Source organism: Notamacropus eugenii, chromosome 5, assembly GCF_028372415.1.
Source record: "Notamacropus eugenii isolate mMacEug1 chromosome 5, mMacEug1.pri_v2, whole genome shotgun sequence".
NCBI classification, from domain to species: Eukaryota; Metazoa; Chordata; class Mammalia; order Diprotodontia; family Macropodidae; genus Notamacropus; species Notamacropus eugenii.
The window spans coordinates 254,556,283-254,582,888 of record NC_092876.1 but is presented as its reverse complement, the minus strand read 5'-3'; the positions used below and the strand labels follow the sequence as shown (position 1 = coordinate 254,582,888).

At 35.6% G+C, this 26,606-nt stretch overlaps 1 pseudogene; it reads right to left on the bottom strand.

The window, feature by feature from the left end:
• LOC140507835 (calcium load-activated calcium channel-like) overlaps positions 1-26,606 on the bottom strand; it is a 48,790-nt pseudogene that overhangs the window by 17,248 nt on the left and 4,936 nt on the right.

The window sequence follows — 26,606 nt, the reverse complement described above, 5'->3', positions numbered from 1 at the left end:
TGCATAAGATATCCTTGATATATTTTCAAGTTGCAAGGTATATGCTTATGTGTGTGTATGTATGTATACAAAATATATTCTGAAATGTAAAGATAGGATCTGTGATTTTATTAGTGTGCAGAATTTCCAGGGCAAGGCACCACCTCTACCAGTGCAAATCAGAACCTTCTCTACACCTACAAGTATCTTATAACACAGAAAGGTTAAATATCAAGTCACATTACTGGGATATGGCATAGGTGAGTCTCAAATCTAGAACTTTCTTTCCCTGAACTGAATTTCTCTTCATAGCATTACACTGCCTCTAAGTCATACATATTAAGAAGTAAATCTTAAAGAAGTCTAGTTTCTTGGCACCCACGAACTGACCTGTGTTAATTTACAAGATTCCACCACCCAAACAGAAGTTGTTATATTTGTACTAAAGGGCTTTAGCAACTGCTGTGTCTTGTAAAACTGTTATTAGGACTGGATCTGCTTTGTAGTATTTTAACCTATCTACAAACTGATTTTCTCAACGAGTAAATTTTGAAATGTTTCTTTTATCTTTTAAAATAAAAAAGTAGCATTTTTTAATTTGTAAATATAGATCTATTCTAAGAAACTATAAAAAAACTGTATTGGGCAAAGCCAAGATGGCAGAGTAAAAGCAGAGACTTGTTTGAACTCTCCCACCAAGACACCATTAAAAAATAGCTCTAAACAAATTCTGGAGCTGCAGAACCCAAAGAATGATGGTATGAAGCAATCTTCAGTCCAAGACAGATTGGGAATTGTCTGTTGTGCCAGTTTGGGAGGAGATCATAATCCAGCATGGGCCACACTGGTGCAGACAGGGCCTGAGTAGGTCACAAGGGACTGAATCACTGGCAGCTGTGGTGGTTCCCAGACTTCGTGACCCACAAATGCTGAAGACAGCATAGAATATCAGTGGGAAAACTCTGTGGGACCTATGTGAGATAGCAGCATAGTCTCTCCCAAGTCACAGGGCTCTGGAGAGGGTGGAGGAGTCCATGGCAGCTACAGCATCAGTCGAGGCTGTTTCTGGAACTCTAGTCCCACAGATTGTGGGGGAATCTGGCAGCTGCCAATACACACTCACTGCCATGGGAAACAGAGAACTACCTTGACAAAGAGCTCCAAAGTCAAGTAATTGGCTGGGGAAATGAGCAAATGCCTGAAAAAAGAAATCAGACTACAGAATCTTACTTTTGTGATAAGGAAGATCAAAACATACAACCAAAAGAATACAACAAAGTCAAAGCTCCTACATCCAAAGCCTCCAAAAATAATATGAAATGGTCTCAAGTCATGGAAGAGCTCAATAAGGATTTTGAAAAATAAGTAGGAGAAGTAGAGGAATGGGAAGAGAAATGAGAGTGATGCAGCAAATCATTTGCTTGCTAAAGGGGACCCAAAAATATGCTGAAGAAAATGATACCTTAAAAGCTAGACTAACTAAAATGGCAAAAGATATCCAAGGAGCCAGTGAAAAGAAGAATGCTTTAAAATGCAGAACTGGCAAATGGAAAGGGAGCTCCAAAAACTCACTGAAGAAAAAAATTACTTAAAAATTAGAATGGAGAAGATGAAAGATAATGACTTTCTGAAAAACTAAGAACTGTAAAACAAAACCAAAAAATGAAAAAAATAGAAGACAATGTGAAATATCTCATTGGAAAAACAACTGACCTGGAAAATAGATCCAGGAGAGACAGTTTAAAAATTACTGGACCACCTGAAGGTCATGATAAAAAAAAAATTTCTTTTAAGAAATTATCAAGGAAAACTGCCCTGATCTCTAGAAGCAGAAGGTAAAATAGAAACAAAAAGAATCCATTAATGCCCTATTGAAAGAGATCCCCAAAGGAAGTCTCCTAGGAATATTGTAGCCAAATTCCAGAGTTCCCAGGTCAAAGAAAAAATATGGCAAGCATCCAGAAAGAAACAATCAAGATAACACAAGATCTAGCAGCTTCTATCTTAAGGGATCAAACGGCTTGTTATATGATATGCTGGAGGTCAAAGGAGGTAGGATTAAAACCAAGAATCACCTGCCCAGCAAAACTGTGTATAATACTCCAGGGCAGAAAATGGTCATTCAATGAAACAGATGATTTTAAAACATTCTTGATGAAAATATCACCACTGAATAGAAAATATGATTTTCAAAGACAAGAATCAAGAGAAGCATGAAGAGGTAAACAGGAAAGAGAAATCATAAGGGACTTACTAAAGTTGAACTGTTAACATTCCTACATGGAAAGATAATATTGTTACCCTTGAGAGTTTTCTCAGTATTAGCTAGAATATTAGATATTAGTATTAGGGTAGTTGGAGGGATTCCATACACACACACACACACACACACACGCATATACACAGAGGGCACAAGGTGAGTTGAATATGGCTGGATGATATCTAAAAATAAAATTAAGGGATGAGAGAGGAATATATTTGGAAGAGAAAGGGAGAAATGGAGAAATAAAATGGGATAAATTGTCTGTCACATGAAAGAGGCAAGGAAAAGCTTTTATAGTTAAGGGAAAGAGGGGAGAGGTGAGAAGGAAAGAGTCAACCTTATTCTCATCAGATTTGGCTTAAGGAAGGAATAATATGCACACTCAATAGTGTATGAAAATTTATCTTACCCTACAAGAAAGTAGGGGAGAAGGGAATAAAGGGTTGGATGATAGAAGGGAGGGCAAATGGGAAGAGGGAGTAATTACAAGTAAACACTTTTAAGGAGGGACAGGGTCAAAAGAGAGAATAGAATAAATGAGGAGGCCCAGATAAGATGGAGGAAAATATAGTTAGTCTTTTACAACATGACTCTTATGGAAATGTTTTGCCTGACTACACATGTATAAGCTATATTGAATTGCTTATCTTCTCAATGGGGGTGAATGGGGAGGGAGAAAGGGAGAGAAGTTGGAACTCAAAGTTTTAAAAACAAATATTAAAAATTATGTTTACATGCAACTGGAAAATAAGACATACAGGCAATGGGTTATAGAAATCTATCTTGCCCTACAAGAAAATAGAGGGGAAGGAGATAAGAGAGTGTGTGTGTGTGACAGAAGGGAGGGCTGATTGGGGAAAGGGTAATCAGAATGCAAGCTGTCTTGGTTTGGGGGAAGGGGAGCTATGGGATGAAAATTTGGAACTCAAAATCTTGTGAAAGTGAATGTTGAAAATTAAAAATAAATTAATTAATTAGAAGAAAAGAACATAAACAATAACTTACAATTATAACAACTTATCTATCTGACATTTTAAGGTTTGCAGAGTATTCTGTCTTTTACAGATTGATAATTTGTGGCAACTTTGCATCAAGCTAGTCTTTTAGGATCATTTTCCCAACAGTACATGCTCATTTACCTCTGTGTCATGTTTTGATAATTCTCACAATATTTCAAACTTTTTCATTATTATTATATCTATTATGGTGATATATGATCAGTGATCTTTAATGCTACTTTTGTAATTGTTTTGGGGCACCATGAATTGTGCCTATATGAGATGTAAAACATAATTGATAAATGTTATATGTGTTCTGACTGCTCCACCCACAAGTCATTCTCTCTCTCTCTCTCTCTCTGTCTCTCTTCCCCTCTCCTGAGGCATCCCTATTCCTTGAGATACAATAAGGCCAACTGGTAGTCAATTAATTTCTAGCAATACCACTTCTAGGTCTGTATCACAAAGACATCAAAAAAGGGAAGAAGACTATTTGTAGAAAAATATTTATAGCAGCTGTTTTTGTGGTGGCTAAGAACTGGAAATAGAGCAGATGTTCATCAATTGGGAAATGCCTAAATAAGCTGTGATATGTGATTGTGATAGAATATTATTGTGCTATAACAATGGACAAGCAGGATGATTTCAGAAAAACCTGGAAAGACTTACATGAACTGATACATAGTGAACCTAACAGAACCACAAGAATGTTGCATGTAGTAACAGCAATATTGCACAATGGAGGACTATGAATGACTTAGTTATTCTCAGCAATACAATGATCCAAGACAATCCCAAAGGACTAATGATGAAGCATACTCTCTGCCTTTAGAGAAAGAACTGATATTGATTGAATACTGACTGAAGCATATTATTTTTCTTTCTTTCATTCTTTTTCTTTGGATCGTTTTGTACCAAATGACTAACATGGAAATGTTTTGCATAATTGCATATGTATAAACTATATCTGATTGCTTATCTCCTCAAGGATAGGAGAAGGGAAAGAGGGAGGTAGGGAGGCCTAAAATTAGAACTCAAAACTTTAAGATAAGTTACAGAATTGTTTTAACATGTAATTGGGGAAAATAAATGAAATTAAAAGAAAAAGAACAGCCAGCTAATAACCCTATAGCAATAAGGCAGCGGTGTGACCCTGGGCAAGTTAATTAAGCCTGTTTGCCTCAGTTTTGTCATCTGCAAGATAATTTGGAGAAGGAAATGGCAAACCAATTCAGCATCTTTACCAAGAAAACCTTAAATGGAATCATGAAGAGTCAGACATAACTGAAAAAGTCTAAAAATAATAATCTTCCAATGGTCTCCAAGTGTTTTAATGAAAGGAAATTATCAATTGACGCAGCATATATCATTTTGGTTTATTTTAAGAAATTGCCAGAGCCACCCCAACCTTCAGCAACCACCACCCTGATCAGGCAACAGCCACCAACATCAAGGCAAGACCTTCCACCAGCAAAATGATTCTGATGCATATTTTCTAAGAATAGATTTTTTTTAAATTAAGGCATGTGCATTTTTTTAGACACAATATTATTACATACTTAATATACTATAATGCAGTATAATTATAACTTTTATATCCAGTAGAAAACCAAAACATTTGTGTAACTCACTTTGTTGTAATATTTGCTTTATTGCGGTGATCTGGAACTGAACCTGCAGTATCTCTGAGATATGCCTGTGTACACGCACACACACACACACACACACACACACACACACACACTCTTATATACATATACACATAGATAGTTATTTATATAATTAAAACATATAGTTACTTTGATAACTTTTGGTAACTATTTCAATATAACTGCTTTCTTGGTTATCTTAAGAATTTCATTTTATACATTTAAAATATTATTTTGAGAAGAGATTCCCAAGTTTCCCTAGTCCACCAAAACGGTCCATGATATAAGATAAGATTAAGAACCTATGCCCTGTGCAATGCTGATCAATCACTTAAATAAGCTGACAGTTTTTTTCCTGTCAAATTAACATGTAAATAAAGTATATCTAGGTATTTTTTTCAAAGCATTTGTGATTTCATTAATGTGGGAACTCAGTCACAGAAGACTGTAACTCCTACTTGCTTTAAGATATGGTTTCATGATTTGCACTGGTCCCCCAAATGCGTTATCTTGTGGCCAACCTTTCAGTTATGAGTCTTTCTGAACTTAGTAGGCTTCAGATCAAAGGCCATGATCTGGTCTATACTGTAAACATTTGTGGCTTGGTCTAGGACCTGCCATAGCTGCTGTGTTACTGGTATAAAATGTAAGAAACATTCTAGGGTCTTATTATTACCTTGAGTCATTGGAGTAAATATTACTAGTGTTTACTTTTTACTCATATTAGTTTATACTGCAAAAGAGATCAGACTCTAACACTTGCACCCTATGAGAATTTAAATAATTTGTTAATAGTACTTAAGTCTTTAGTCTCAGTTTTACTGCTTTTCCCAGAACTTTGGATTAATGCACATACCTTCCAGCACATCAAGAATTATACCATAGATGTGTGTGTGTGTGTGTGTGTGTGTGCATGTGTGCATGTGTGCATGTGTGTATGTGTGCATACTAAAATTTGTGTTCTCAGTACAGGGGAAAACAGCAAACTCCAAGAGAATGTCTATGCAGATGCTACCTATCAGTAACTTAAGACTATCTCACAACCAACTGCTGTTTGACAATGAATCTCAAATACAATTGTTGTGTATTATGGTCTCACCATTCTAAAATAAAATAGCAATTAAAAAAACAAACAACAAAAACCCTTATAGTTTTATTAAGACTGGACTTTGTAGTAATCCATAAAACTAAGAGCAAAATAGAAAATTAATGGGCTAATGAGTACTCTACTAATGAACAAATGTACGTAAAATTATTATAGTACTAATAAATATTAATATAAAACTGATAGCAGAACTTATGCTATTCTTATCACTTTGAAAACAGATTGCTATACCTTCCTTTTGTCAGTAGATTGTGGGACAAAGTAGACTTTGGATACCAAATGTCACATATGTTGTTAAATGTGTTGTTGATTTTTTCTTTAAGTGTTTTGCTTTGTAAACAATGGAGGTTTCTAGGGAGGGAATAGTGATGGTGATAAAAATACTTTCTACCATTTTGAACACATTTGAGATCCCACCAAGTCCTTGTCTCACTGATTAGAAGCTTGGTAAAAGTATCCAAGGTCTATTACTTTGGAATTTATGCTCTACTTCTACCTAAGAAGGAATAACAGTGTTGGCAGTCCTGGCTCTGATTGTCACTAGCATTTGAGCTGAAGAATGACTAAACCTGGCTTTTGGAGGTTTTCACAGCTGTGACTTATGGAATATAGCCCAAGATGTTTTTTTATTTTGTTGATTTGATATGAGTTTTCAATAGTGAGAGAATAATTTTATCAGGAGGTTGCCATGACTTTAAAAAAAGTGGTGCCAATAGTTTTTTTTTTCAAAAAATTAATTTTGTATTGTACCTTTTGATTCTATTTCTTTCACCTCCTCCATTCATAGCACCATCTCTTGTAACAAAAAGTACAAAAAAAATAAAGAGAAAATTTTTTTTCAACAAAACTAAGTATTGCATCAAGTGAATCTGACAATAAATGACAAATTTCCACACCTCTAGTCTGCCATACTGGAGAACAAAGGAAAGCAGGTGCATTTTCTTATCCCTTTTCTGGAGTTGAGATGGGTCACTTTACTTCGGCAGTATTCAATTTCATTTGATTTTGTTGTTGGTGTTCTTTTCATTTTCGTAATTGTGACTATTGAATCAATGGTTTACTCTGATCTGCTTACTTCATTCTGCATCAGCTTTTTGAAGTTTTTCTGTGTTTCTCAGCATTATAAAGATTCGCCAGTTCTTCTGGTTCAGTAATACTCCTATGCATCAATAAATTTAAATGAACTAAAAATGCCTTTTGATAATGTCTACTTGTTTTGAAAATATTTAGGAATGTTTGAAGGAGGAGACCATCCTGATCTATTTAAATAAAATTTATAACTGGGCCTTCGAAGAGCAAAGTGCTGCTGAAATTAGTGGTCTTAACATTTAAATATTCTACCTTTGGTGTTAGACAGAACTTCAGAAATAAAGTAGAAATGTAGTAGCCTGCCTAGACTGTCCCTGGCTGAGGAAAAATCATTAGAGAGAAACATGAAGGATGTTACCTTTCTGTCTTTTTTTTTTATTTTTATTTTTTTTAATTTTGTAATGTTTAACAATCACTGCCATACAATTGCGATTTTATCCCTCCCCCCTACTCCCCACTACCCCCCTCCCTCCCCACGACTGCATACAATTCTGTATAGATTCTACATATACTTTCCTATTGAGTATATTTTCACTATAGTCATGCTATGTAGTCAGACTAAGATAAATGAAAGAAATCGTATAACAAATCAGTACCTTTCTGTCTTAATGGCTAGCTTTGATTTTTGTTTCGGAAAAGCTAAAAATAGAACCTTGAAAATTTGTCAGGGAAAGGAACATATTACAATAACTGATTTTGCTTCTAATCCTATTGGAATTCTCTGTAGGAATAAGGAGAGGGACTGAATATAGAGAAATCCCAGGTGAGGAAACTCGCTCTATTAATGCAGATTGTCATTCTCTACAATTTGCTGTCTTGGACATTTGCCTAGAATACTGAGAAGTTAAGTGATTTGCCTATGGAAATAGTATGTGTCAGAATCAGAAATGGAACCCAGGTCATCCTGGTTCTGAGGTGGATTCTCAGTATCTTCCTATCTGTTCTCCCTTCTTTTACTTAATCTGTAGGGGGCAGCTAGGTGGTGCAGTGGATAGAGCACCAGTGCAAGAGTCAGGAGGACCTGAGTTCAAATCTCACTTCAGACACTTGACACTCAGTAACTGTGTGACCTTGTGCAAGTCACTTAACTCCAATTGCCTCATCCTGGGTCATCTCCAGTCATCCTGATGAATATCTGGCTCTGGAGGAGAAGTGAGGCTGGTGACCTGCACAGCCCTCCCTCACTCAAAACAAAGTTAATTGCCAGTCATGTCATCATTTCTCTGATGGCATAGTCTTCTTCGGCAACAAAGGACAAACACACACAAATGCAATTTCAGGGCTTATTTATTCAAGGCCTGATTTTCCTGCACTTTGAGACTTCTTTGATAAACTTGTCAGCTTGCTGAGAAAGCACTTATTGGAAGAGGAAATAGTCATGGACATCATCAAGCAAACTGCCCCCCTTCAATACCTTGATGAAATCTCTGTGAGAACCAAGAAACTAATTATTATGAGCAAGTATGCTGACCATTATACTGAACTTCTAACTGCACAAAAGCCTCCAACTCATTTTAATAGTGTAGCTGTTTGGAATATAGATCTTGGAGAGACCTCTGGGTTTGTTGACATCTCTGCTTTATTTATTGGCATTTCCTTCAGGTGACAGTATTTGAGACTTTTGGTTCCACTGTCTTCCTTGTCTTGGCACTGTATCCACCTCTACCTGAGATGCTGGTGATTGGGTTGGACCAAGCATTTCTCTCTCTGCATACATTCACAGCTTCTTCTATTTGTTGTTGCCAGTATTCACAATTGCTTCTGTTTAGCGAGGAAATGGTATGTGCTGCACACTGTTTGAGGTGAGCCAAGTCAAAGACATCAGACTGTTCAAATAGTTTCTTCTAACAGAATGTTCAGTTCACTGGAAAATTTCACTTGAGTTGTGGCTCCAACCAACTACCATCCAGGATTTTCTGTAAAATCAAAGCAAATCAAAAATACCCTTTCTGTGGAGGCATGGCTAGTAATGATATTTTGGGGGGAGGAAAACCAGACATAAATGTCATTTGGTGCCAGCAATTGACTAACCACAAGAACTATTAACCACAAGGAGGAAGGTAGAGTCAGCCTCTACTTGCTTTTGTTTTGTGTGTCATTAAGCAAGTATGCATGAGAAAAAGCCTGATGCATGTTGTGAGGAGCCAAGCATCAATGGAAGGGTTACTACTCTGATCTAGTTGAATCTCATCCATTGAAAGAGTGTGCTTTATGGAATTCTCCAGGACAGTGAACAGTTAAAAATTTGGCTAATAACCCCTCTGCCTCATCTAAATAACAGTGACAGAGTCTATGAGTTATCATGTAACATTAAGCAAGATAATGACAGTTATCCCCCTGAGGATATTTCAAAATCACAATGAAATAAGAAGCAATTTGTTGAGGATCTTTCCCTGTCAGTTGCCAAAGCATTAGCATTCCATCTGCTAGGGGAAACAGGATTAGCATATCCCTGGTGAAGTTGTTAATGGCAACTTTTTAGAACTAAATAAATGCTTTGTAGAGTACTTCAGAAATAGATGCTGAGCACTACATTAACTGTCTTCCCTGGACAGATATTGTCTGATTTTTTTAAAGGCACCTATTAGATGAAAGATAGCCCAGATAGAAACTGGGACAATTTTTGCACTTGAGCAACTGACAGCAATGCCATATTGTACGTCTCCCCTTCTTGTTTTTGCTAAGGATAAGTGGAAGTAGTAAGAAGGAAGTTGTTTTTTTTTACAAAGCCTGCATCTCAACTGAGCAGTTGACACACGGGGGCTGTGGCCTGCGTGTACCTGTGTGCTTGCATGCTCACCCGGTAGATTAGCCTTCATCCATCTCCCTTCCCAGTACTGATTCATTAGGGGCTACATCTGAAAACTCTTGTACTGCTAGCTGAGGGAAACAGTTTCATATGTAAATCCCTTATAAAAATACCTCCCTCTCCCCCCCAAAATTGCCTTCTACCATTTTGAACACATCTGAGATGCCGCCAAGTCCTTGTCTCACTGATTAGAAGCTCTGTAAAAGTATCCAGGGCCTATTATTTTGGAATTCCACTGCTCCATGCTCTACTTCTACCTAAGAAGGAATAACAGTGCTGGCGGGGAATCCTGGCTCTGATTGTCACTAGCATGTGAGCTCATGAATGACTAAACCTGGCTTTTGGAGGATTTCACTGCTGTGATTTATTCATGTATATATAGCCCAAGATGTTTTCTTATATTGTTGATTTGATATGAGTTTTCAAACATAATTCAAATATCCAGAAGACTACAGAGAGTCTGTTTAGTCTATAAAAAGTGTCAAACTCTTTCCCTTGTACCAATTCTACTTCTACCTCTTCCTACTTGTTTTGTTTCCCTCTATTGCAGTTATGTGACAAAGATAAACATCTTCCTAAAATAAATATTTCTAGATTCACCCTCCAATTTCCTTAAAAATCATGGTTATAGTATTTTATATTTATTTTAAGAATAATAATGTAATATTACAATGTAATATTAGAGTTAGAGAGGACAAAGAGATCTTCTTGTTCAACCGCTCTCTGCCTGGTTTCAACTCCGCTGATCAAGACACCTTTTTGCCAGGTAGCCCCTGGTCTCCTCTTCCTCCCTGCCTTTCATACCTCCTTTTGTTTATTGTCTCCCCTCTCTACCTTGGATTGTGAGGTCGTCAAGGTTAGAGACTGTTTTTCTTTTTATTAGTTGTATCCCTAGTGGTTAGTACAGTGCCTAGCATGCAGTAGGCTATTAATAAAAGTTATTGGATTGGATTTAACTTTTTCATTTTCCAGTTGAGGAAACTGAGGTACAGAGAGATTAAGTAGATTGTCTAAGGTTTTATGGGTAGTTAGAGACAAATTGGGGACTTAAACTTGGTTCTGACTCTAAATTCAGTGTTTTTTTACTCTAACCACAATAACTTCATTCTTACTAGTTCCACTTATCTTTAGCAACTGTCATTTCCAATGTATCCAGCCTAATTACTTTCAACTACAAAGATAGGTCTTATTTTCATGATGAATTTAATGTTGCCTCTTTTCAAACAAGGATTTTTGTAGGACTTTATATTAAAAAAAGTTTCACGGTATCCTTAAAAATGGGAAATGTGAGTAAAACTTAAGAGTACATCTGCCCCTAATCCATACCCTTTGTTGTTCCTACAAAAAAAGAAAATGGTATGTTCTCCACTCCCACTTTATCTCCAAAAGGCAGTCACAAATTACTTTACAATTGGTAATCTCAATTATAAAAATGTGAGGATCCAATTGATTAATAATTTAACACTTGAACACTGCTTCTGTCCTCTCCCACACAAATGAATATTCAAAAAAGTTGCCTTAAGTTCAAGAAATTCTTTGGATCAATGCTCACTCAAAATAGGGTTCATAAGTCCCCACCAATGCCTTCATTATTACTAGCAGCTAGAGTGTACATCACTTCAAAACAAATGACATATCAAGTGGTATAATAAAGTTATATTAAAAGATTATCCCATGCACACCTGGGCCAAACTCTCCCACAGGTTATTACACCACTCCTGGGGGAGGGCACACATGCAGAATAGTACATGTGATCAGAAAACACAAAAATGGCACACGTGAAAAGAATAAAAGTGAAAGAGCATATGACAAAACATACTGCACAAAAAGAAGGTTGTTTTGGTGGGGTGGGTATGTTTAACCAGGCTATATGCATCCTGTGCTGTAGAGTTTCTGATGTTCATTAACGGCTCTCTGCTGTGTATCATGTATCATACCTTTCTTCTCTGATGGTTCTCATGTTTTCATTCTCTCTCAAATACTCTCTAATATTTGGTGGTCTTCAGTTCTTTAGTCTCTTAGAGGCCTGCTGTTGCTCTCTCTTACTATATACACTAAGGTATGATAGCTAGTAAGCCTTTCTTCTGCAAGATTATTGCTTTTATTGAATAGATGAGGATTATCACCTAGCATGCCTACCAGGTACCAATAAAACCTAGAGGAAGCCCCTGAGCTAAGATTCAGTCTATTGTTTTGACTACTTTTCTTATTGTGCCAGTTTTAGGTTCTTGGTCCAAGCAACTGGGGTCAGCTAAATGATTCAGCGGATAGAGAGCTAGGCCTGGAGTCAAAAAGATCTAAATCAAATTTGATTTCAGACATTAGTTATGTGACCCTGGACAAGTCACTTAACCTTGTTTAACTCAGTTTCCTCATCTGTAAAATGAGCTGTGCAAGGAAATGGGAAATATTTGCCAAATAAACTCCAATGGGGTCATGAAGAGTCAGACATGACCGAAACAACTGAACAACAATGGCAACCAAGATTACCATATGACTTGTGGTTATAAAATCTATAATAATGCTTGCTAAATATTTGATTATCAATAACCATTTTGAAGAACCCCGAAAATAATCTCCTTAGGAGATATGTGATAGTTGGAGTGAAAAGACTCCTTTTAACCCCAACACTCTCCCTGACTTGCAAGCAAATGAATTTGGAAAAAAGAATAGAAAGTTGGTTAAAACAGCTTTAGTTGGGCTCTGCCCTTGGTCTTCTTGTTAATCTTGTTATGCACACCCAGCAGCAACAATATCACTTGTTTTTTGTAGTGCAAACTGATTAGTGCAAACCTCACTGGTCTTTCTACATCCACAAAAACAGCCAATCAACTTTCATTTGTTTGAGTTCTTAATATGTACCAGGCACTATTCTAAGGACTGGGGGCACAAAGAAGGTCAACAACAATCCCTGTCCTCAAGGAGTTTTTATTCTAATGAGAGAAACAACATGCAAACAACTCTGTACAAACAAGATGTATAAAGGATGGACTGCAGAAAATTTAGGAAGGCAGCATTACAATGGGCAAGGGAAACTTTCCTGAAGAAGATAGAATTGTAGCTGAGACTTGAACAAAGCCATAAAAGCCAGGAGGTTGATATGAGGGGGAAGAACATTCCAGGCATGGAGAACAATCCAGATAAAGAGGTGGTAAAGAGACTACACAGATTTTCTCAGAAAGAAAGCAATAATTCACCTTGACCTTTAATGACAACACCAGAATACTATGATTAAAAGTCTTTAATCTTATGTGATCAATACTTTATTCTTTTTTTGAGTTTAATCTGCATTATTAATAGTTTTCAATCACTTTATTAACTCTGGGCAATCAACAAAACAATGAACCAAGTCCAAATTTGCAGCATTTGTCGATTGCTGAGGGGTAAATACACAAAAATTTAACATTCAACTCTTGAACTGACTCCAGCACTAATCTGCTTTTATTATACTTTATTCTCTAAAATGAATTTTCATTTTCCTTAATATGGTGGCATATTAATTTAAATTGACATCAGTATTATTGCTTGACAGTTAGGGCTGTCTCTGATTGTTTATTCCTTTGTATTTTATTATCAGCTTCTTTACTTACTGTAATCTCTGTTACGATTCTTACCACCCAAGACCCTAAATAAGTAAAATCATATGCAAGCACAGATTTGAAAAGCTACTACAGAACATGTTGCATTGCAAAAGCCTTAGATGAATAGCCTGCATATTCAGAAGGAAAATGTTAATCTTTTAAAAATCCCATCAAATTTTAATTAAAATATTTCAAAGTCAAAATCCTTTTTTTCTCTTTTCCCTTCCTTCCTTCCTCCCTTCCTCCCTTCCTCCTTCCTTCCTTCCTTCCTTCCCCTAATTCTAGCAACTGTAGGTTTGTTCAGAATTGAACGGAAAGGTAAGAGAATGAGCATTTATATAGCTCCTACTGTGTGACAGACAGTGTGCGACGTGCTTTTATAAACATTATCTCATCTGAGCCTCATAACCTTGCAACGTAGATGCTACTATTATCCCCATTTTGTACTTGAGGAATCTGAGGCAGGCAGAAGGTAAGGAATTTGCATTTACCTTTGAGAGTCTGTTTTAAAAATTAGATGTAGACTAGAAGTTCATACTATAGAAGTGTCAGAATGGGCCTTGTAGAAGAATTCCTCCCTTTCCCCTTCTTTTTAACATAAATAGTTTTAAAATGCCATAAATTAAAATAACATTTAATAATAAAATAAGAAGATCTAGCTGATATATGATTCTCTAGGTCAGTAACAGGAGAACTCATAGGAAAACAAGTGATTTCTATGTGGAAGTTTGATGTTCTTGGCCATCCTTTTTCCTCTAGTCTATAACAGGTATTTTTTCTTCTATGTGTAGGTTTGTCATTACTTGATTTTCTTGGATCCTAAATAACAACATTAGTCATCAGTTGAAGCATACTGCAATGAGATGTGCGTTGATGCCTCCCTGCTTGGTCTCTATCTCAGCTGGGAATCAGTTTAAATAAGCTGATGCTTTAACTGGTTAACAAGGCCAGGTCTCTGCAGGAAACATCTCATATTGAATTACAGATGTTGAATCATAGACTATTAGATCTAAAAGGGACCATGGAGTTGATCTACTACAACCTCCTTATTTTACAGATGAGGAAAATAAACATTAATGTGCCCTTTTGTTATCAGGTCCTCGAAATATTTTCCCCTTACCCCCTTTTAAAAATTATTGGTTGTGTATATGACACATAGTGAAATACCATGGTAAAATGTTAAATTGAATAGATACCTCATAGAACTATTCTTGAAAATGTAAACATATATATATGTATGTATATATATATATATGTATATATATACATACTCAAATATTCTTAGTGGAATCATTTGAAAACTACAGGTATCCTTTTAGCCAAGCGTTAGGACAATAATCCCTCTATTACTGTGGTAGTTTAACAGAAAAGAAGATGCAAAAGGAGGCACCATATTCTTCCTAGGGTTATCTGGAAATCTCGAGGGCCAACTCAGGGGATTCCAGTATATGCTAGTACACAGCACTGGTGAGTCTGAAAGCCCTCTTCTACTGCTCCACTTCTGGTTATTCATGTCCCTAAAGATTTGTTTCCTTGGAGGGCAAGGATAATTTTTGTATCTTCAGCATGTAGGACAGTCCTAGTCCCAGGTAATAGCTGCCTAGTAAATGCTCATGTATTCATAGGTTATGACATTCCAGGTCTCACTTCCATGCTTTTTCATGTGCCTGCAATGTACTTCCTTATTACATCTGCCTCTTAGAATTCTTAGTTTCCTGTGTTTTCTTTTACAACATCACTATTATGGAAATACATTTTGCATAACCGTATGTGTATAACCTACATATCAAGTCACTCACCTTCAAGGAATGAGGAGGGGGACAGGAAGAGGGAGAGAATTTGGAACTCAAAATTTTAAAAATTGAATGTAAAAATTGTTTTTCCATAGATTGGAAAAAATTAAATATATAAGATGCAATTGATTTCTTTGTGGGAGGGGAAAGTATATTTATGTACCTCTTCCTATAGCCTATCCAACATTTGTCATTTTTTTGGTCAACTTTGTCTATCTAGTTGTTGGGAGCTAACAGCTGAATACTGATTTAATTTAGATTTATCTAATTATTATTTTGTCATGACCATTGATAGCTTGGATATTTTCCTTTGAAAACTGCCTATTTATAACCTTTTAAAGATATTTTGTTTTTAATTTATGGAACAAAATAAACATTTTCATAACATAGTACAATAAAAAGATGATTGCACATGAAACTGTAAATCTACTAATATGACGTGCTATTCCTTTAAAATATGTTATCATGTAAATTTCTTTTTTCCTTTTTTCTTCCACACCCTTTTCTCCCACCCTAGAGATAACTACCATTAAACAGATATATATATATAGATATATATATATATACTTACACATATAATGTATATGTATATATATAAATTATTCTATGCATACTTCTATTTATAAGTTATTTCTCTGGATGCTGATAACATCTTTCTTCAAATGTCCTTTATAGTTGTGAGGTATTTATAGCAGTCAAAATAACTTATTCACTCAAAGTAGTTCTTAAGATGATATTGTTGTTACTATATACAATGTTCTCTTGGTTCTGCTAATGTTGCTCTTCCTTATTTTATAGAAGTTTTTCATGTTTTTTTAAGATCATTGAGCTCATTTTTTCTTACAGGACAATAGTATTCCATCACAATCATATACCACAATTCGTTCAATCATTTACAAATTGATGGATAACCTTGCAATTTCCAGTTCCTTGCCACCAAGAGCTGCTGTATTTTTTGTAAATATAAGTATTGTAAATATATTTGTAAGTATAAATATTTTTTATTTTTCCTTAATCATCTTTGGAAATAGATCTAGTAGTTGTATTGCTGCCCATTTATATCCTTTTAACATTGATTAATTGGTAATGATAAGGTGTTTACATTCTGTCAGGAATATTTCATACATATGTATACAATATACAAAGTATATATTTTAAAATTTCAAGTTAATTTTAGGAGGGATCTAATGGATATTTTGTATATAATATTATTGATACTGTGTAAATCGTTTTACTGGTTCTGATTGCTTCATTCAGCATCAGTTCAGATAAATTTCCCCATTTTTCACTGAAACCCTCGCTTTCATCATTTCTTACAATCCGTTTGATTCATATACCATAAATTGTTTAACCATTCTTTAATTGATAAGGACCCCTTAGTTTTTAATTCTCTGTCACTATAAAAAAAGCTGCCATAGATATTTTTGTCTGTGTTGATTCCTTTCTTCTTTTTTTGATCTGTTTGGGTTAGAGGTTAAAATGTATCATTGCATTTTATTGCTATGTTATTTTTATTATGACTGATTATCCACACTGTGTTAATAATAGTTAACATTTACATAGTAAGATTTGCAAAGCATTTTACATAATATTGTTTCATTAGATCCTCAAGACAATCCTGTAAGACAGCTGCTGTTATAATCCCCCTTTTCAGATGAGGAACCTGAGACTGCCAGAAGTTAACTGACTCATCCAGAGTTACTCAGCCAATCAGTCAGTCAGTAAACACTTATTAGGAGCCCACTACTATGTACCAGGCCCTGACCTAATAGTTATAGTCATTAAGCGTGGGCCTGTGTCAAGATTTAAACTTAGATTTTCCTGTCTCTAATTCCAGGGCTCTGTCTACTCTGCTACCTTACTACCACCATGAAAAGTTTTAAAATGAAAGACAATGAATATGGAGTCCTTTCATTTGAGAGGAGTGGAATGGTACATGTGCTGTTAGATACGATTGACCCATGGTGTCAGTTGGGTTTGGTTAACAATTTTTCTTTATCACTGGGAAATTAGGGCAAGGGGACTATAATCAGAAATGAGTGTCATGTAATAACAAAAGATTTCAATAAAACTTTAAAATAAACAAGGAGAATGGGATTGTGACTGTAGTGCATAGGCTCTGGGATGTATCACACAAACTCATGTTCAGATTAGCAGGTTGGATCCCCATAATCAAACTGACTACTACTGTTTTCTTCAGGATTATAAGGGTAATATTGAGGGAATGGAGGTGAATTTTCTAATGCTGTTGTTCATGAAACCTCATCTAGTACATTCCCCCAGTATTAATTGGCCAATTAACAATCACTAATATAAACTGACCAATTAAAATCAATTTTTACAAAGGAATACCCATGGAAATATAAAAATTTCAAAATGAGAACAAATTCTCCCTTCCTCATATTTTAATCCTTAATTGGGTTTTTTAATCCTTAAATTGGGTTAAGACTTAATGTGATTACTGTTTCTTTACTCTGAGAATCCTTTTCTCCCTTTGCATCATTCAACTTTTTTTTGTTATTGTTGTTGTTGCAAAGCCAATAGATGAGTTGTTCACTTTCTAACTATATCAAGTTAGGTTGAGTCAAGCAGGTCACTCCATTGCGTAGATATTTATTTGCCTCAGTTACTGTTATTGATATTACTGACTCCTTTTGCTGGATGGTTGGTGGTTCTTCAGATCCCTGTCTCTATTTTTCTCTGTCTCCCTCTCTCTTTTTCTTCTCTGTCTCCCTCTCACCTTTCCTCCTTTCCTACTTATCTATGACTAGGTTTCCCCATCTCACCTAGGGTGGAAGCACAAAAGTCACTCACAGACTTGACCCAACTATTGGTCAGCATGGAAGCTTTGACATGCTCCATTCTTGAACTGAGCCAATTTGTTCCTCCTTAGAAAGCCTGGTGCTTCCCTTCCCCCTCAACTCTAGGTGGGTGGGGGGCACAGCTCACCAAATTGATGTCATATGTAATGTGGATATCCAATCAATTTTTTTCCTATTGCAGCTCAGAACTCCTGAATTCAAGCAATCTACCAACCTCAGCCTTCTTAGGAGGAAAGATAATATATGAGTGCTGCCATGATCCACTCCTCTCTTGACCTTTTGAAGTTCATGAGGCATATTTCATCTCTTATCATTTAGCTAAAATTAAGAAAGGAGAAATACAAACAACACAGAAAAAAAGAGTTGCCCTATGATTACACACTTTACTCTGTGTGAGGAAGGGAGAAACTTCCTAACCTGCCAGTTTACAGCAGTACTTCCTTTTATTACCACCAGAAAGATTACAGTTCCTCCAATCGAACTTTTTATATGAAAACTAAGTTCCAGTTCAGCGTCTAGTTAAAATGCTTTTCATCACCATACAGCCAAAAGGAAATAGTTAGAAGATATCTTCACAGAGGGGAAGGAAAAGGATCAGTGCACCATTCTTTTCTAGAAGGCTCATCAAGATTCTATGTGAATACTGGCCATGCCCTAAAGCTTGACTTACATTGGGCAATTTCCCTTTAAAAGATACATATTAGATAGCAGTGAAGAATATATAGAAAAATAATTAAATTTAAAACTTGGGTGAAGAATTTTGTGTTCTAGCTCATATTACCACGTTCTGTTCCCAAGGTCCTGTGTTATAGGAGACAAGTAATGCCTATCTGAATCTAAAAGACCAATGTATGGAGCTTAGGTTGGTCAGCGAGGAGTTATTCCTGCATTAGCACATTGAGTTTTCACCTCACATTTTTTTTTCCTTGGGAGGAGTGGGATGCTGCTTTTTGTGTAGTTCATTTTTATTCTTCTTAGCTTCTACATATGGAGCGTGTGCTAGCTCTTTTGGAAAGCATTAAGAGTATAAATCAAGTGTCATTATAGGTCTACAGACTTCTAATGTAGAAATAAATTCTTTGACGTAATGAAACATACTTCTCTCTGTACTCTTGTTTATTCATCTATTTAGCTTTTTCCCGACAGCATGGAGATGGATGGGCAAGGTTAATGACAACTAATGAATACTCAGTAGTGACTTTCGTGAAGAAGCCTTGGCAAAGCATGTGTTAAATGGAGGTATAATTCACAGTAACTGTTTTTCAAGGTATCTTTACACACTAGAGGAGATCAGTTCAAAGCACATCAAATGTAATTCTGCTGTAGTTTCAAAATTCTCAGCAAAATTTAGCATGGTAATGTTCTGTTTATAATAAATCATAAGATGACTATATTTTGTGCTGGGATAGAAACTTTATGCTCCCATCCCATTATATATTTCCTTCAAGTTATGATGCAAAGTACTTTGAATATAGAATCAAATTCTGAGTAACTTCAAGAAAATGGTTGACTCGAGAGAATAAACGTTGTAGAGCATTTATCTTAGGCTGCTAATTTGGATAGTTAATAACAAATTTATTTTGTGACTAGGGGAAATGGTTATCATCTCATTCTCATTCACCATCATCATCATCATCATTATCTTTCATATCACCCCTCAAAGTCAACAAGTTAGAAAGGCAAACAGTGATTAAAGCTCATATTAGAGTCTCCTCCCCATTTGTACTTGTCTGTCTTAAATATAGTCACCTTTTTTTCCTCTTGACAATATATGTCTAGCTGAGTACAAAGCTTCTACTAAAAATGAGGAGGGATGATGTAAATACCACATGCAGAATCTAGAACAGAGAACCATTTTAATATATTATTTTGCTTATAAATTCATTATTAGCCTGAGATAGACCCTGTGCTTGGAGACAGATCAAGTCAATAAGAGGTAGACTATAAAACCCCTCACCTAAGTTCTCAATTTTACCACCATCACAAAGAACAGGACTCTCAGACCCATGTAGGGACTAATTATAAGTAATATCGGATTTATAATTGGAATGGGCCTTAGAGATCATCTGGTTCAAACCCTTCATTTCATATGTGGGCCAACTGAGACCTCAAGGGTAAAGTGAATTGGCCAGGACCAGTCAGCCTGTAAACTAGCAGTTATTAAACAGTTACTAGGTGCCAGGGTCACATGGATAGTGAGTTGCATGGGTCTTCTGTTTCTGATTACAGAACTCTTTTTACTGTACCATGTCACCTCCTGAATGTTTGAAAGGTAATTTTCAAGATATTTTACAGATAAGGAAACAGGTTTAGTGAGGTTAAATGACTTACTCGTGGTTACACCTTGTAAAAATCAGAGCTGAGATCTCAATTCAGAGCTCTCTGACTTGTATTTATTCTATCCTGTGACATCATGGTCATGCTGCCTGTCATAAGACATTGAATTGCTTTGCATCATGCTCATGCTCATGTAATATTTTTACTTACTGCATTAGACTCTTCCCTTTGTTCTGCCTTTAGTAATTTGTACCACCATTCCGAGGTTCAATAGTCATTAGAAAAGTAGGTTACAAGCAAGGCCCAGGGTTTTAACACCAATAACAAAGAAGAGCAAGCTATATTTGCATGTTGTTTTATAATTTATGGAGTGCTTTCAAGCCAATCTTCTATCTGACCTTCATAAAAATTGTCTGTGGTATGCAGGATAAGGCAGTATTGTCCCATGTTTATCGATGGGGAAACTGATTTTTTTTTTTTGAATTTTAAAATTTGTATTTATAACCCTAAAGTTTAGCACAGCACTTGGAACATAGTATAATAAACACCATATATACCCATACTATACACATAGTTTAATAACCTATGCCTAATTGATCGATTATTTAATTGATGCATGAAGATGGTACAGAAGGAAATTTCTTTGTCCAATTCTGCAAGTTTGGTTTCCTGCAGGACCTCTCTGATCTCATCTTCCATACCAGAGATGACTGCATTTTAAAATATGACCTATACTAAATTAACATCCCAGAAATCTCCAAAACTTCTTATCTTCAACTACATTAGAGGGTGTGATCACTTCCTTTTTCCTAAATATCTTTTCAAATTCTATGATGCAACCCATGGGGTACTTGATGATATGTTGATACCATTTGTATCATTACAAAGAAGAGGGTGATATAATGCTTGTAATTTACCAGAATCAGTCATTTCAATCAAAGGACAAGTCAAGGGAGGAAACATGATTACTGCCTGCCAATATTTTAAGTTTTATGAATGCCTTGATATTTTGCCAAGGAAATTAGCAAACACTCAGCTGACTGGAGCTCTCAGATATGCCGAATGGATCTTTAGTCAGTCCTCCAAATGGCATGCACAAATTCATTTACATAGTCAAGTCTACCAATTAAATGTGGTGGAACATAGCAGTGCCAGTGTCCATCTGTTCTGGTCTTTTGACTATACAGATTAATTCTGACTTCTTTATTTTTTTCCCTCTTCTAGACAGCACTTGGCAATTAAATATATGAAAATATAGGAAATAAATGCTATTAACAAATTCAATATTTTGAATCAAAATTCTAGAAAAATCACAATATAAATTTAGACAAAATTATAAAAAATATCGTAAAGGTTATATAGTTTAACTTCCCTTCTAATATATGCATTTCTTCCATAGCATTCCTGACTGATGGTAGTCAGTCCTTTGCTTAAATATTTACTGTGATGGAGAGTTCACTATTTTACTACATAGTTTTTCCATCATTAGCCCCCCCTTATTTAGCCATAAATTAGCCATTATCCTGATATTATTCAATGAGTGAGATGATAATCTGGTTAAGTAGCATGTTTACCCACTGAGGAGGAATCCTGGGAAAGTACTAAGTTAGCTAATATTCTAATCTTCTCTCTCCAGTCCTACTTCTCTCTGAGTGGGGAGACCATTATCTAAATATTTTAAAGTATGTGGTTATTGTGGATTTACCCAATCAGAATTAGCTCTTGGTCTCTTACCTCATAGAAATGTCACATCTTCCGTAATTCTCCCCCCCCCCCACATATTTTCTTATCAATCATTTCCTGTATCAAAATGATCACAAAGAATTACAAGTCTACTCTAAATTCTGCACATATACACAGGTATATGAACCTATGTTTACGGACTAAATCTGTGGTTTCCTACTAGAAGTGTGAGGATGAATGAATCATTTAACTCCTCTGAGCTTGTTTCCTTTTCTGTAAAATTTGGATAAGACCTATGATTTTATTATGATAGGGAATACCTGATGAGGAAATGCTATCAACCAAAGTAGATCAGAATCTGCTCTGCACCAGTCTTCAAAATTTGTGTAGGCTCAGAAGCAACATTACTTGCCAGGGTCAAAAAGAGGTATGACATTAACCCAGGTATTTCTGACTTCAAAGCCAGCTCCCTATCCCCTGTGTCACAACCTTCTCTTGCCTACATATTAATAGATGGGAAATTACTGGCTACATATGTGATATTCACTTTTGAGCCAGCTTCCTCTGTGCAGTCACACCATTGAATGAATTGGGCCAAAAATCAAAATCAACACAAAATCAGAACTGGATTAGATTTAATTGTGACATCTCCCATTTATCCCATACAATAATTTTCTGATTCAGAAAACAAGCAACTGGACAAAAGTAAAGACCATGACTCTGGTTATTAGCATTTATGATAAACTAATATAAATCAGTTACCACAAGGAAGAGGCTAAAAGATCCCAGGAACTGCTTAATATAGCAAACATTTAATCTCTTTGCCAATCAGAGAATCATAGGAGTCAAGTGTAAGTGATTTACGATGTTAGCTTATTTGCAAAATAATATTTCCTCATACAGATGAAGTTGAAAAACAGTAAAAAAAGATTGTAAGCCCACAGAAAGCTTCACATTTCTTCAACTAAGGCAGCCTATTTCCAGATAAAATTGAGAATAAAAATAAATGTGAAATGGAACAAATTTTCCATCATTTATGCAGCAATCTATTATCATCATCAGTGACAGTAAAATACCTAATTTTATCATATCTATACTGAGGGTTCTATATGGGGAAGTCAAAATGCCATTTATGTAAAGACAGTCAGGGAAAACTCACAAAATATGTAGAAGAAATCATGCTGAAAGTGACAAAATTTTAAAGGCTCTCAGAGATTGAGAAAACATCACAGAAGGGATGATTCCAAAACAGTGAAAAAGAATGTGAATGCAAATGTTATCTATCTTCTTCCTTTCCAAATTGAGTAAGTGGACTTCATTAATTACTGACCCATTGCCAGCTTTTTCATATGTATAATGACTTTGTGAAAATGCTCGTTCCATGTATTGAAGGTATGCTTGATAGAAATATTATAAAGAAAAAGGAGGGCTATATGTAATTTTTTTTTGTAGCAGACTACATACTCACAGTGACAAAAGTGACTGAAATGTGTAAGTTATTTCTGATTGCCAAAGGACATTTGATTCAATAGAACAAAACATAATTTGAAAGGTTCTTCTCTAAGACCACACTGCCAAAGAACATCGAGGTCCTATATTCCTCAATAGGTATATATGTCCATTTAAAATACCTTCCTATGATGTGCCTCTCACTAAATATGTCTTTGTATGCATGTACGCAAAGCAACCAAATGCAAAAGAAGCCTAGATTTTGGTAATCTAATAATAAGGAAGTATTAAGAAGGTTTGGCAAGCTCCATTTTCCTAGGTAACTATATGGTAATTAATGCTAGTTATAATTTTATTCAGCAACCTAGATTCCAACTCCCAAATCAAGATAGATTTTTTCAGTTTCATGTATTTATACAGTCATCATTTAATAAATTGAGGAGGTAGCTAGGGGGCTCAAAGGTTAGAGCACTAGACCTGGAGTTAGCAAGCCTTGAGTTCAATCCCGGCCTCAGACACTTAATAAGTCACAACTTTCTTTTGCCTTAATCCACTGGAGCAGGAAATGGTAAACCACTCCAGAATTGTTGCTGAGAAAACCTTACAGACAGTAATGGCATGCTGTGTTTCCTAGGGGCAAGAAGAGTTGGACGTGATTGAACAACTGAACACCATTTAATAAATATTCCAAAATGACTAGATAATCTCATATAGGATAAATCTAGATTATTTGTCTATTTAAGTTAGACTGGGGATGACTGCCTTAGTATGTGATCTGATCATCCAATGCTTATTTTGTAAGAGTGATCTTCATTATTATCCCAGTAATGGATAATAAATAATTCTGTAGATCTCATTTTATGCTTGAATCATGAAGAACTAGCTCTTTCCATGTCCTCATCAATACTTTCTATTTCTGCTATTGTGTCAGTATAGCTACTTTTGTCACACAGATCATAACCTCTATTTAATACTGTAGATGGTTTGGCAGAGTAGAAATATTTGTCAGTCTCAAGGCAATCTGGTAGTGATGATCTTCAAATTTAACTAAATAAGGCATCAATGCCTTATTTAGAGCATTTCCAGCTTGATATGTCTTCTGTCAGAACTTATGCTCCACTGGTCCACCCTTCAAGAACAGAGGGTCACTTCTGTTCCATAAGGTGGCATCAGACTAAACCACTAGTCCTATCACTCTTAAGTGCTGGAAGATTTCTTTATTTCTTGTCATAATGATATTCAGGAGTTTATGCCCTATTTTTTCACTGAGCATAGCTTGAGAAGTAAAATAAAATCATAAAAATTATAGTGAATCTGACTAATGTAAATAGTCAATTTGTTAGTTGCAGGTAAAAAAAAAATAACCAACGCTGTCCTTGTTTTCAACAATGGGATGTAACATATGAAATATCTGGATAGAATTCAAATACGCAATTTCTTCTGCATATGCAACCTCTGAATCTATTAACTCCTGGAACTACATTTAAGATGGAAGGTGCCACCTAAGTATATGACTTGGCACAAGTTATTAATGGAACATGCAAAGTTATCTCAACATATGCTAAAAAATGAAAATAAACCAAAATAACAGATGTCAGACACAGCTTTTCTTTTTTTCTTCCTTATTTAATATTATATTTTCCCCAATTAGATATAAAAACAATTTTAACATCCTTTTTTTCAAATTTTGAATTCTAAATTCTTTCCCTGCCCCTCTTCCCTCCTCATTGAGAAGGCAAGCATAGGGCATACGTGTATATTCATCCTTCATTGCCAAAGAAGACTATGCCATCGGAGAAATAATGACATGACTTGCACTTGACTTTGTTTTGAGTGAGGGAGGGCTGTGCAGGTCACCAGCCTCACTTCTCCTCCAGAGCCATCTGAATCCAATGACCAGATATTCATCAGGATGACTGGAGATGACCCAGGATGAGATAATTCAGGTTAAATGACTTGCCCAAGGTGACAAAGCTAGTGAGTGTCAAGTGTCTGAGGTGAGATTTGAACTCAGGTCCTCCTGACTCCTGCACTGGTGCTCTGTCCACTGCACCACCTAGCTACCCTTGGGCATATATGTGCAGTCATGCAAAGCATGTTTCCATTCATTCTGGGAATGAAAACACAGGCAACTTCCACTGCCCCACACCCCCCTCCCCCACAAGAAAAATAAAGAAAAAGTATATTCAGTCTGCATTCAGGCTCTACCAGTTCCTTCTCTGGAAATGGACAGCACCTTTCATCATAAGTCCCACAGAATTGTCTTGGATCACTCTATTGCTGAGAATAGCTATATTATTCATAGGAGATCATCATACAATATTGTACATGTACAATATTCTCCTGGTTCTGCACATTTCACTTTGCATCCATTCATGTAAATCTTTCCAGGTTCTTCTGAGAGGATCTTGGTTATCATTTCCAAAAGCACAATAATATTCCATCCAATCGTATACAAAAATTTATTCAGCAATTCTCCACTCAGTTTTCAATTTTTTGCTACAACTAAAAGAACTGCTATAAATATTTTTGTTCACATAGGTTCTTTTATTTTTTTTCTCTCTTTGGGATACATATCTAATAGTGATATTGCTTGATCAAAGTGTATAAATGATTTTATAACACTTTGGGCATAGTTCCAAATTGCTTTCCAAGAATAGTTGAATCAGGATACAACTTCGCCAACAGTACATTAGTGTTTTAATTTTCCCATATTACTTCTAACATTTGTCATTTTCTTTTTCTGTTACATTAGCCAAACTGCTTCAAGTTGTTTTAATTTGTATTTCTCTAATCAATAGTGATTTAGAACATTTTTCATACAACTATAGATAACTTTGATTACTTTGAAAACTGCCTGATTATATCTATTTTTGATCATTTATCAATTAAGTAATGGCTCTTATTTCTATAAATTTGACTCAGTTTTCTATATGTTTGAGAAATTGTCTTAATCAGAGAAACTCACTGTAAAAACGCTTTTTCACAGTAATGATTCCCAACTATATATTTCCTTTCATCTTATTTTATCCTGTTTATCCTTTCACCTTGTCCATTCTGAAACGTTTTGCTTCTGATTTTTACCTCCCCCAAACTGCCCTCCCTTTAG